The following is a 7,485-nucleotide window of genomic DNA, read 5'->3' as shown; positions in this document are numbered from 1 at the left end:
GAAACTACTTCTCCCAAAGGGCTGTGAATCTGTGGAATTCGCTATCCCAAAGTGCAGTGGATGCTGGGACAGTGAGTACATTTAAGGAGAAGTTAGATTTTTAATTGGTAATGGGTTAAAAGGTTATGAGCAGAAGGCAGGGAAATGGGGATGAGGAGCATATCAACCATGATCGAATGGCAGAGTGGACTCGATTTGCCGAATGGCCGAATTCTGCTCCTATATCTTATGAACTTATGAACATGGAGACCATCAGGCATAAAGTCCTGATATGCACAGTTAAATGGATCATTAGCAGGGGACATCAACAATGGAGCGGGGAAATACTACCAGCATAAAAGCTCGATTCTCCGCTCCCGGTCCCTGAATATGTTACAGGCCAAGACCTGTCTCAGTCTTGGCTTGTAACAAGGTAATGGAATAAAGCCAAGCTGTACAGCAGCTTAGAAAATTGAATTTCTTTATGCGGCTGAATTCAACCCAGTGGGAAGTTTGAAATTCAGCCAATTATTCCCTGAACACAAAAAACAGATTTGAAGTCTTTTGATAAAGCGATAAAGTTTGGCAAAAAGTATTTTTTGCCAATGATTTACAAAGCAACGCTAGGCCAAAGTAACAAAGCATATTTCTAAAGCTTTCACATGCGTCAGAAAATCAGGGAAATTATTATGAAACTATTACAAAATTTCAGTGGAAATTTTTGCCAAAGCACAACATAATTATTTAGGTTAGGAAAGGTTGCTTCACCTAGAGTAGCTAGAGGAGGAAAGAAAATGTTGAGCCATTTGTCAGAAACCTCTGAGCTGTTTGGAGAGTGAATCTGATGCATTACATTTATATATCACCTTTAGATTAAGGAAACACTTTAAGGTCCTTCACAAATCATAAAAAATCTCATGAAATTATACACCAAGTCAGGAAAGATATTAGAATGATTAAAACCTTAGTCAAATACATAGGCAGGAATTCTCCCAAAAAATTCTCAGTGTCAAATTCGCATGAAAACTGGAGTAATTCGTGCTGTTTCTTTTTTCAGTGGAAGTTCAGAAATGAATCGCCCACAATCTGTGCACTGCAGAGGCCGCCAGCGTAAATATCATTAAAAATCAGTGGGCAGGGCCTATTCCCACCTGGCAGACTGGCAGCATAGCACTTAGCGGGCCATTGCGTATGTGCCGATCTGTCAGCTCCTGTCTGCTGGCCTCACAATTGCTGGCCAGCCCCGCGACCCCGCATCGCCAGCCCTTCCACCCCCGCGCCATAGCCCAATTGCTGGCCCCCCAACCATTCCCGGCCCGTTCCAATCTCCAGCCCCATCTCCGTGATTACCCCTCCGACAGTGCAGACCTCCCCCCCGCAGTCCTGGCACCCCCCAGCCGCAGTCCCGACGCCACCCCCACCCCCCCCCCCCTCCCCCAGCAGGCTGATGGCCTCCCAACCCGCCCCGATCACTGGTCTCCTTCCTTCCCCACTGATCCTGACTGCAGAGTGGCAGTGGGATCCCACCCCCACCAATTGCCCCCTAGGCCCTGCCCCAATGGACACCGCCCCCTTTGCATTGCCCCATGCCCGATGGGCAATGCAAGGTGCCCCCAGGGCATTGGCACTTTGCCCCTTGGGCAGTGCCAGGGAGCCCAGGCTGGCACTGCCAAGATGCCAATACTCAGGGGACACCGCGCCTCCACGACCTGACCCTCTGGGGGGCTCTGATTGCCCCCCTTCACTCCAGCGGGCTCGGGTTGCTTGTTCCCCATTAGAGGAGATGACTGTAATCTGGAGAATTCAATCCCAGGTCCGCTAATGAAATTTTAATTATACTTAAAGGACCATTCAAATGATTTTGGCGTCTCCCTCTGATTTCCTGCGCAGAGCTGATGCGGCTGGAAATCCAGCACTAGGAGATGCTATCAGGGCGGGAACACATGCATGAACTCCACAAATTGGCCAACACGAGAATCTCCCGGCCTGCTGCACTAATTTTTTAGTGTAGCGGGATGGGAGAACTGCGGTGGAAACGGATGATGTTAAAGAAGTGAACGTAGGTGATCTTTGTGATGGAAAGGATTTGAAGTATGAAGCTCATCTCGTGGTCAAATAGGACACAGATTTTCAAATGGCTGGTTCAAGCTGAGACTGTAACTGGAAGGGAAATAGCATTGGAGGTAAGGAATGGAATTTGGGGTGGGGGGTGGGGTGAGGTGGTGTGGGCTGTGAAGGCAATAGCTTTGGTCTTCCCAATATTTACCTGGTGGAAATTACTACTCATCCACAGCTGGACTTTGGACAAACAGGCTGGAAATCCAGAGACAATAGTGGGATGGAGATAGGTGGTGATATGAATGTCTTTACTTTATGCTCTATCTTTTGGCTGTATTATTTTGTAGTGCCTCTTAAATGACCTCTATATCTGCAAAGCAATATTTTAACATTTTTATAGTCAATTTACTATCTTATTCTTTGATGTGTCTTCCTTTTCTTTCACATTCAAAATGCATTATTGCACATTTTTCTATAGAGCTGTTTTCCCATCCTGGTATGTTCATGCAGTCTTTCAAAATCCTCATCGCAACTTGTAAAGCCCCCCACAATAGTACCACCAACAAATGTTAATACTATTCCTTCAAATCTCATGTCGAGATCATGGATGTCTATAGAAATTAAGAACAGCTCAACTCAGATCCACAGAACAACTTACTTCTGAGCTCAAGCATTAACCTGACATCTGCTGCTTCATCAACATTCCTCTGCAGAATACCAGCTCCCCAGAAGCAAGATTCCTAACAGAATCCAAGAGGGAAGTCTAGTGCTGGATGAAGTCAAAAATTGTTCCTCTGGTAGTCAAACATCGGCGAAAAGAGGATGTGTCTTCATTCAAGTTTTGCCAAGTTAATTGACTAACTCCTTGATCCAACCTTTGATCTGAGCACCTTGTTTTGCAACTGACATGACAGCGGTTGCATGGGCAACAAAGGAATTTTGCAGGTCCTGATCATTATTTTAAATTTCTGGAAATAGTGGTTATGAATTTCCTTGTAGCTTTCTCATCCAGCCACTGTTGCATAAACATGATACAATGGCATGGAATTTCCTCTGACTAATGGTTATCAGGGAGCAGGAATATCACCTTTGAATTTAATTTGATTTATTATTGTCACATGTATTAACATACAGTGAAAAGTATTATTTCTTGCACGCTATACAGACAAAACACACCATTCATAGCTAGGATGAAGAGAAAGATCAACTTAATGCAAGAGAAGTCCATTCAAAAGCCTGACAGCAGCAGGGAAGAAGCTGTTCTTGAGTTGGTTGGTACCTGACCTCAGACTTTTGCATCTTTTTCCCGAAGGAAGAAGGTGGAAGAGAGAATGTCGGGGTGCGTGGGGTCCTTGATTATGCTGGCTGCTTTGCCGAGGCAGCGGGAAGTGTAGACAGAGTCAATGGATGGGAGGCTGGTTTGCATGATGGATTGGGCTACATTCACGACCTTTTGTAGTTTCTTGCCGTCTTGGGCAGAGCAGGAGCCATACCATCTGTTCCGAGTCCAGATGACCCTTTGTCAAAGCTAAAAGGTATTGAAAGTGGGAGGTATTTATACTGTAGGGTGAGGGAATGAAAGATGAGTCATAGCCACAGAAACCAGGGGAAGCGACAGCTAATGGCAGTCCACAGAGAGAATAAAGGATGTGAATGGTCAAACGGCAGAGAAGCTAAAATCAGAGGGTAAGCTGTGACAGATGAAGATGTTGATGGGGGGGGGGGGGGGGGGGGGGGATGGGATAGAGGTAAAATTTAGAAAAGGGGAAGCAAAGGGGGAGAAAAGGTAAGAAAAGGAGGATAAAATAGGGGGAAAGAGTGGGGGGGGGAGGGGGGAAGAAAAATAAATGAAGACAGTAAAGAAATAAAAGGTTGAGAACAGTAGAAATTTAATAAAATAGAATGAAAACAAAGGGGGCCGAGGTGGAGTAGAGCTAATCATGTGAAATTGTTGAATTCGACGTTGAGTCCGGAAGGCTCTAAAGCGCCTAGCCGGAAGATGAGATGCTGTTCCTCCAGTTTGCGTTGAGCTTCACTGGAACATTGCAGCAAGCCAAGGACAGACATGTGGGCATGGGAGCAGGATCATGTATTAAAATGGCAAGCAACCGGAAGGTCAGGGTCCTAGTTGCGCACAGACCGGAGGTGCTCAGCAAAGTGATCACCCAGTCTACACTTGGTCTCTCCGATATAGAGGAGACCACATTGGGAGCAGCAAATGCAATAGACCAAATTGAAAGAGGTGCAAGTGAAACGCTGCTTAACTTGGAATGAATGTTTTGGACCTTGGATGGTGAGCATAGAAGAGGACAGGTGTTACACCTTCTGCGATTGCATGGGAAGGTGCCATGAGTGACGGGAGAGGTGTTGGAGGAGTGGATTAGGTTATCCCGGAGGGAACGGTCTCTGTGGAATGCTGACAGAGGGAGTGAAAGGAAGATGTGTTTGGTGGTGGCATCATGCTGGAGTTGGCAAAAATGGCGGAGGATTATGCTTTGCATGCGGAGGTTGGTGGGGTGAAATGTGAGAACAAAGGGGACTCTATCCTTGTGCTGGGAGGGAGGGGAGGGGTGAGGGTCATGGTGCGGGAGATGGACTGCATGCTGTTGAGGGCCCTGTTGACAACTGTAGATGGGAATCCACGGTTGAGGAAAAAGGAACACATATTAGAAGCACCACTTTGGAAAGTGGCATCATCGGAACGAATATGACGGAGACGAAGGAGCTGAGAGAAAGGGATGGAGTCCTTATAGGATGTAGGGTGTGAATAGCTGTACTCCAGATAGCTGTGGGAGTCAGTGGGCTTGCAATGGATATTGGTAGATAGTATATTGCCAAAAATGGAGGCAGAAAGGTCAAGGAAGGGAAGGGAAATGTCTGAGATGGACCAGGTGAAGGCAATGGAGGGGTGGAAACTAGGAGTGAAGTTGATGAATTTTTCGAGGTCTGGACGAGAGCATGAAGTGGCACCAAAATAGTCATCAATGTACTGGTAAAGGAGTTGTAGGAGGGGACCTGGGTAGGCCTGGAACAAGGAATGTTCCACATACTCTATAAAAAGACAAGTGTAGCTAGGACCCTTGCGAGTACCCCTTGCTGCTCCTTTGATGTGACAGACAAAATGTATTTGCTCCCCAACTGACCCTAATTGGTATGTTTTGTGTAGAGTGAGGCAATTCTTTTCTTACTCTTGGAGTGTGTATTCCAATTAAATAATTCAGTAGCAAGCTTTTGTGAGCTTAAAATAAAGAAGATTATTTATTCACACACACTTACCTAAATTACCTCAACATCACATGTACTCGGCCTCGTGCGTGCACACAAACATACACAAATTCACACATAAACACACACATACACAAAGACTGGATACAGATGAAGATAGTACACTTTTAGAAATTATAGTTACTTTAATCTCTGATTTGTGGCTTCCAGTCTCCCACAAAGCAAGCCTGACGTTTCTTGAATGGATTTGGTGATTTAAAATTGAAGTGAGGCACTTGTAAAGCATAGGATTCACAGCAGATTGAGAAGTTTCTTGTAATTTAATATCTAAGAGGTTGGTTCTCTGGTAATTCTAACTAATCTTATCAGTTTTTCGTTGTTCAATGGCAAATCTGGAGACAGAGTCAAAGAGTTCATTAACTTTATGCTGGAACAATGGCAAGTGTGAATTGCACAGATAATATTTGTCTTGGTATGTCCATTCCAGGGAGAAGCTCCCCACCCATAGTTATTCAATTCAGAACTTTCTGGAAGCTTGATAATGTATGTTGAATAAACAAATGTCACCTGACCCTCTGGTCATTTTAAACAAGATTAAAGTCCAACAGGTTTATTTGGTAGCACGAGCTTTCGGAGCGCCGCTGCTTCATCAGGTGATCACCTGATGAAGGAGCAGCGCTCCGAAAGCTCGTGCTACCAAATAAACCTGTTGGACTTTAACCTGATGCTGTGAGGCTACTTACTGTGCCTACCCCAGTCCAACGCCGGCAACTCCACATCACTTTAACCAAATAAAGGACAGTTCCAGAAGCTTCCATGCTTAGCACAGTCCATGTTTAAAGTTATGAATTTGATATTGCCTTTACTGGCCATGGCAACTGCCATATAGAAAGATGTTGAATGATTTCACAAAAGTGTTAATAAAGTTAGTTTACATTCTAGTGCCAATTCATACCTGTATCACTAGAAACCCAACTCCCTCTTATTTATTTTAAAAGAAAAATAAAGTAAAAGTCACCATAGTCCCACATCAATTTAGGCTGCTCTCCCCTTTGAAAGGGAAAGCTGACTGGTGGTGATTTTAATCTGAGGATCACCACTCCCCTGACAAGGGCTAAGGTTGAGAAGGCAGGGCCTTCATGAATAACCTCAGCCGGTACGGGAATTTAACCCATGCTGTTGGTGTCGCTCTGCATGACAAACCAGCCGTCCGTCATCTGAGTTTTTCTACCCTTACTCTTAGCAATCGGTTGTCGGGATAACACAATTATACAAATACACAAACAGAATCAATGATCAAAACCACCCTATTAATGCAGATTTACCACAAGTGCTACTATTAGTCTTCAAGGATATTTCATATGAAGGGCAATACTCCTACTACAGGACAGCAACAAGCAGATTAGCTGATACAAAGAGATGGCAGGTGGTACAAAAATAATAAATATGGAATATTCTTGGTTGTATCTTTTGATATATGTTTCTGTGCAAAGTAAAGAATGTTCGAGCACATAGAGTTCTGAGATTAACAGGAACATGTTGCTATGCCCATAGATACAATACAAAATTGTTGGACATTAGCAGGAGTGGAAAGGTGAGAGCAGTAATATATTCACCTACATTATGATGTATGTATGATTTCAACACTCTCACTCTGCTTTCTCAAGCCTACTTGCTTACGCCCACTTACATGTAAACCCATCCCCCTCCATGTATTTCCTCTGAGACTCACCTGTCAATCCAATACTGACATTCTTATCATTAGTCTCTCCCTTATAGTCACCCTCAACAAATGCACTCCATCCGTCATTTCAACACATGTTATTGCACTTATTCTGGTCTCTTCGTCCCCAACCTACAGAAGAGAGCACAGAATGTGAGATGAAGGCAAAGAACCAGAGCTGGCTCTCCTAGTCATCATTACAGATGAAAACTTTAAGGAAAAGACGTGGGAAAGTAGAGTCACAGCATGTCAAGCCAATGGAAATGAGGCTCAACCAGCTACCTGGTGACAAAATTAAATGTCAGACAGCCACGTGGTATACAACATCCATGTGAAATATAGGGAAGAATTTTCCACTCCTGCCAGTGGCAGCAATCATGCTGGGTGGGAAGTTAATTTGAGATTTTTGCTTTCCCAACTTTGATGGCGAGTTAAAGGTGTGTCAGGTTCCCCACTGATCTATGTTGGGAACCATATTTGCATCCCATGAACATTCATTA

The sequence above is a fragment of the Mustelus asterias genome, chromosome 9, assembly GCF_964213995.1.
Source record: "Mustelus asterias chromosome 9, sMusAst1.hap1.1, whole genome shotgun sequence".
NCBI classification, from domain to species: domain Eukaryota; kingdom Metazoa; phylum Chordata; class Chondrichthyes; order Carcharhiniformes; family Triakidae; genus Mustelus; species Mustelus asterias.
The sequence above is the reverse complement of the archived record's forward strand: the minus strand, read 5'-3'. Positions refer to the sequence as shown.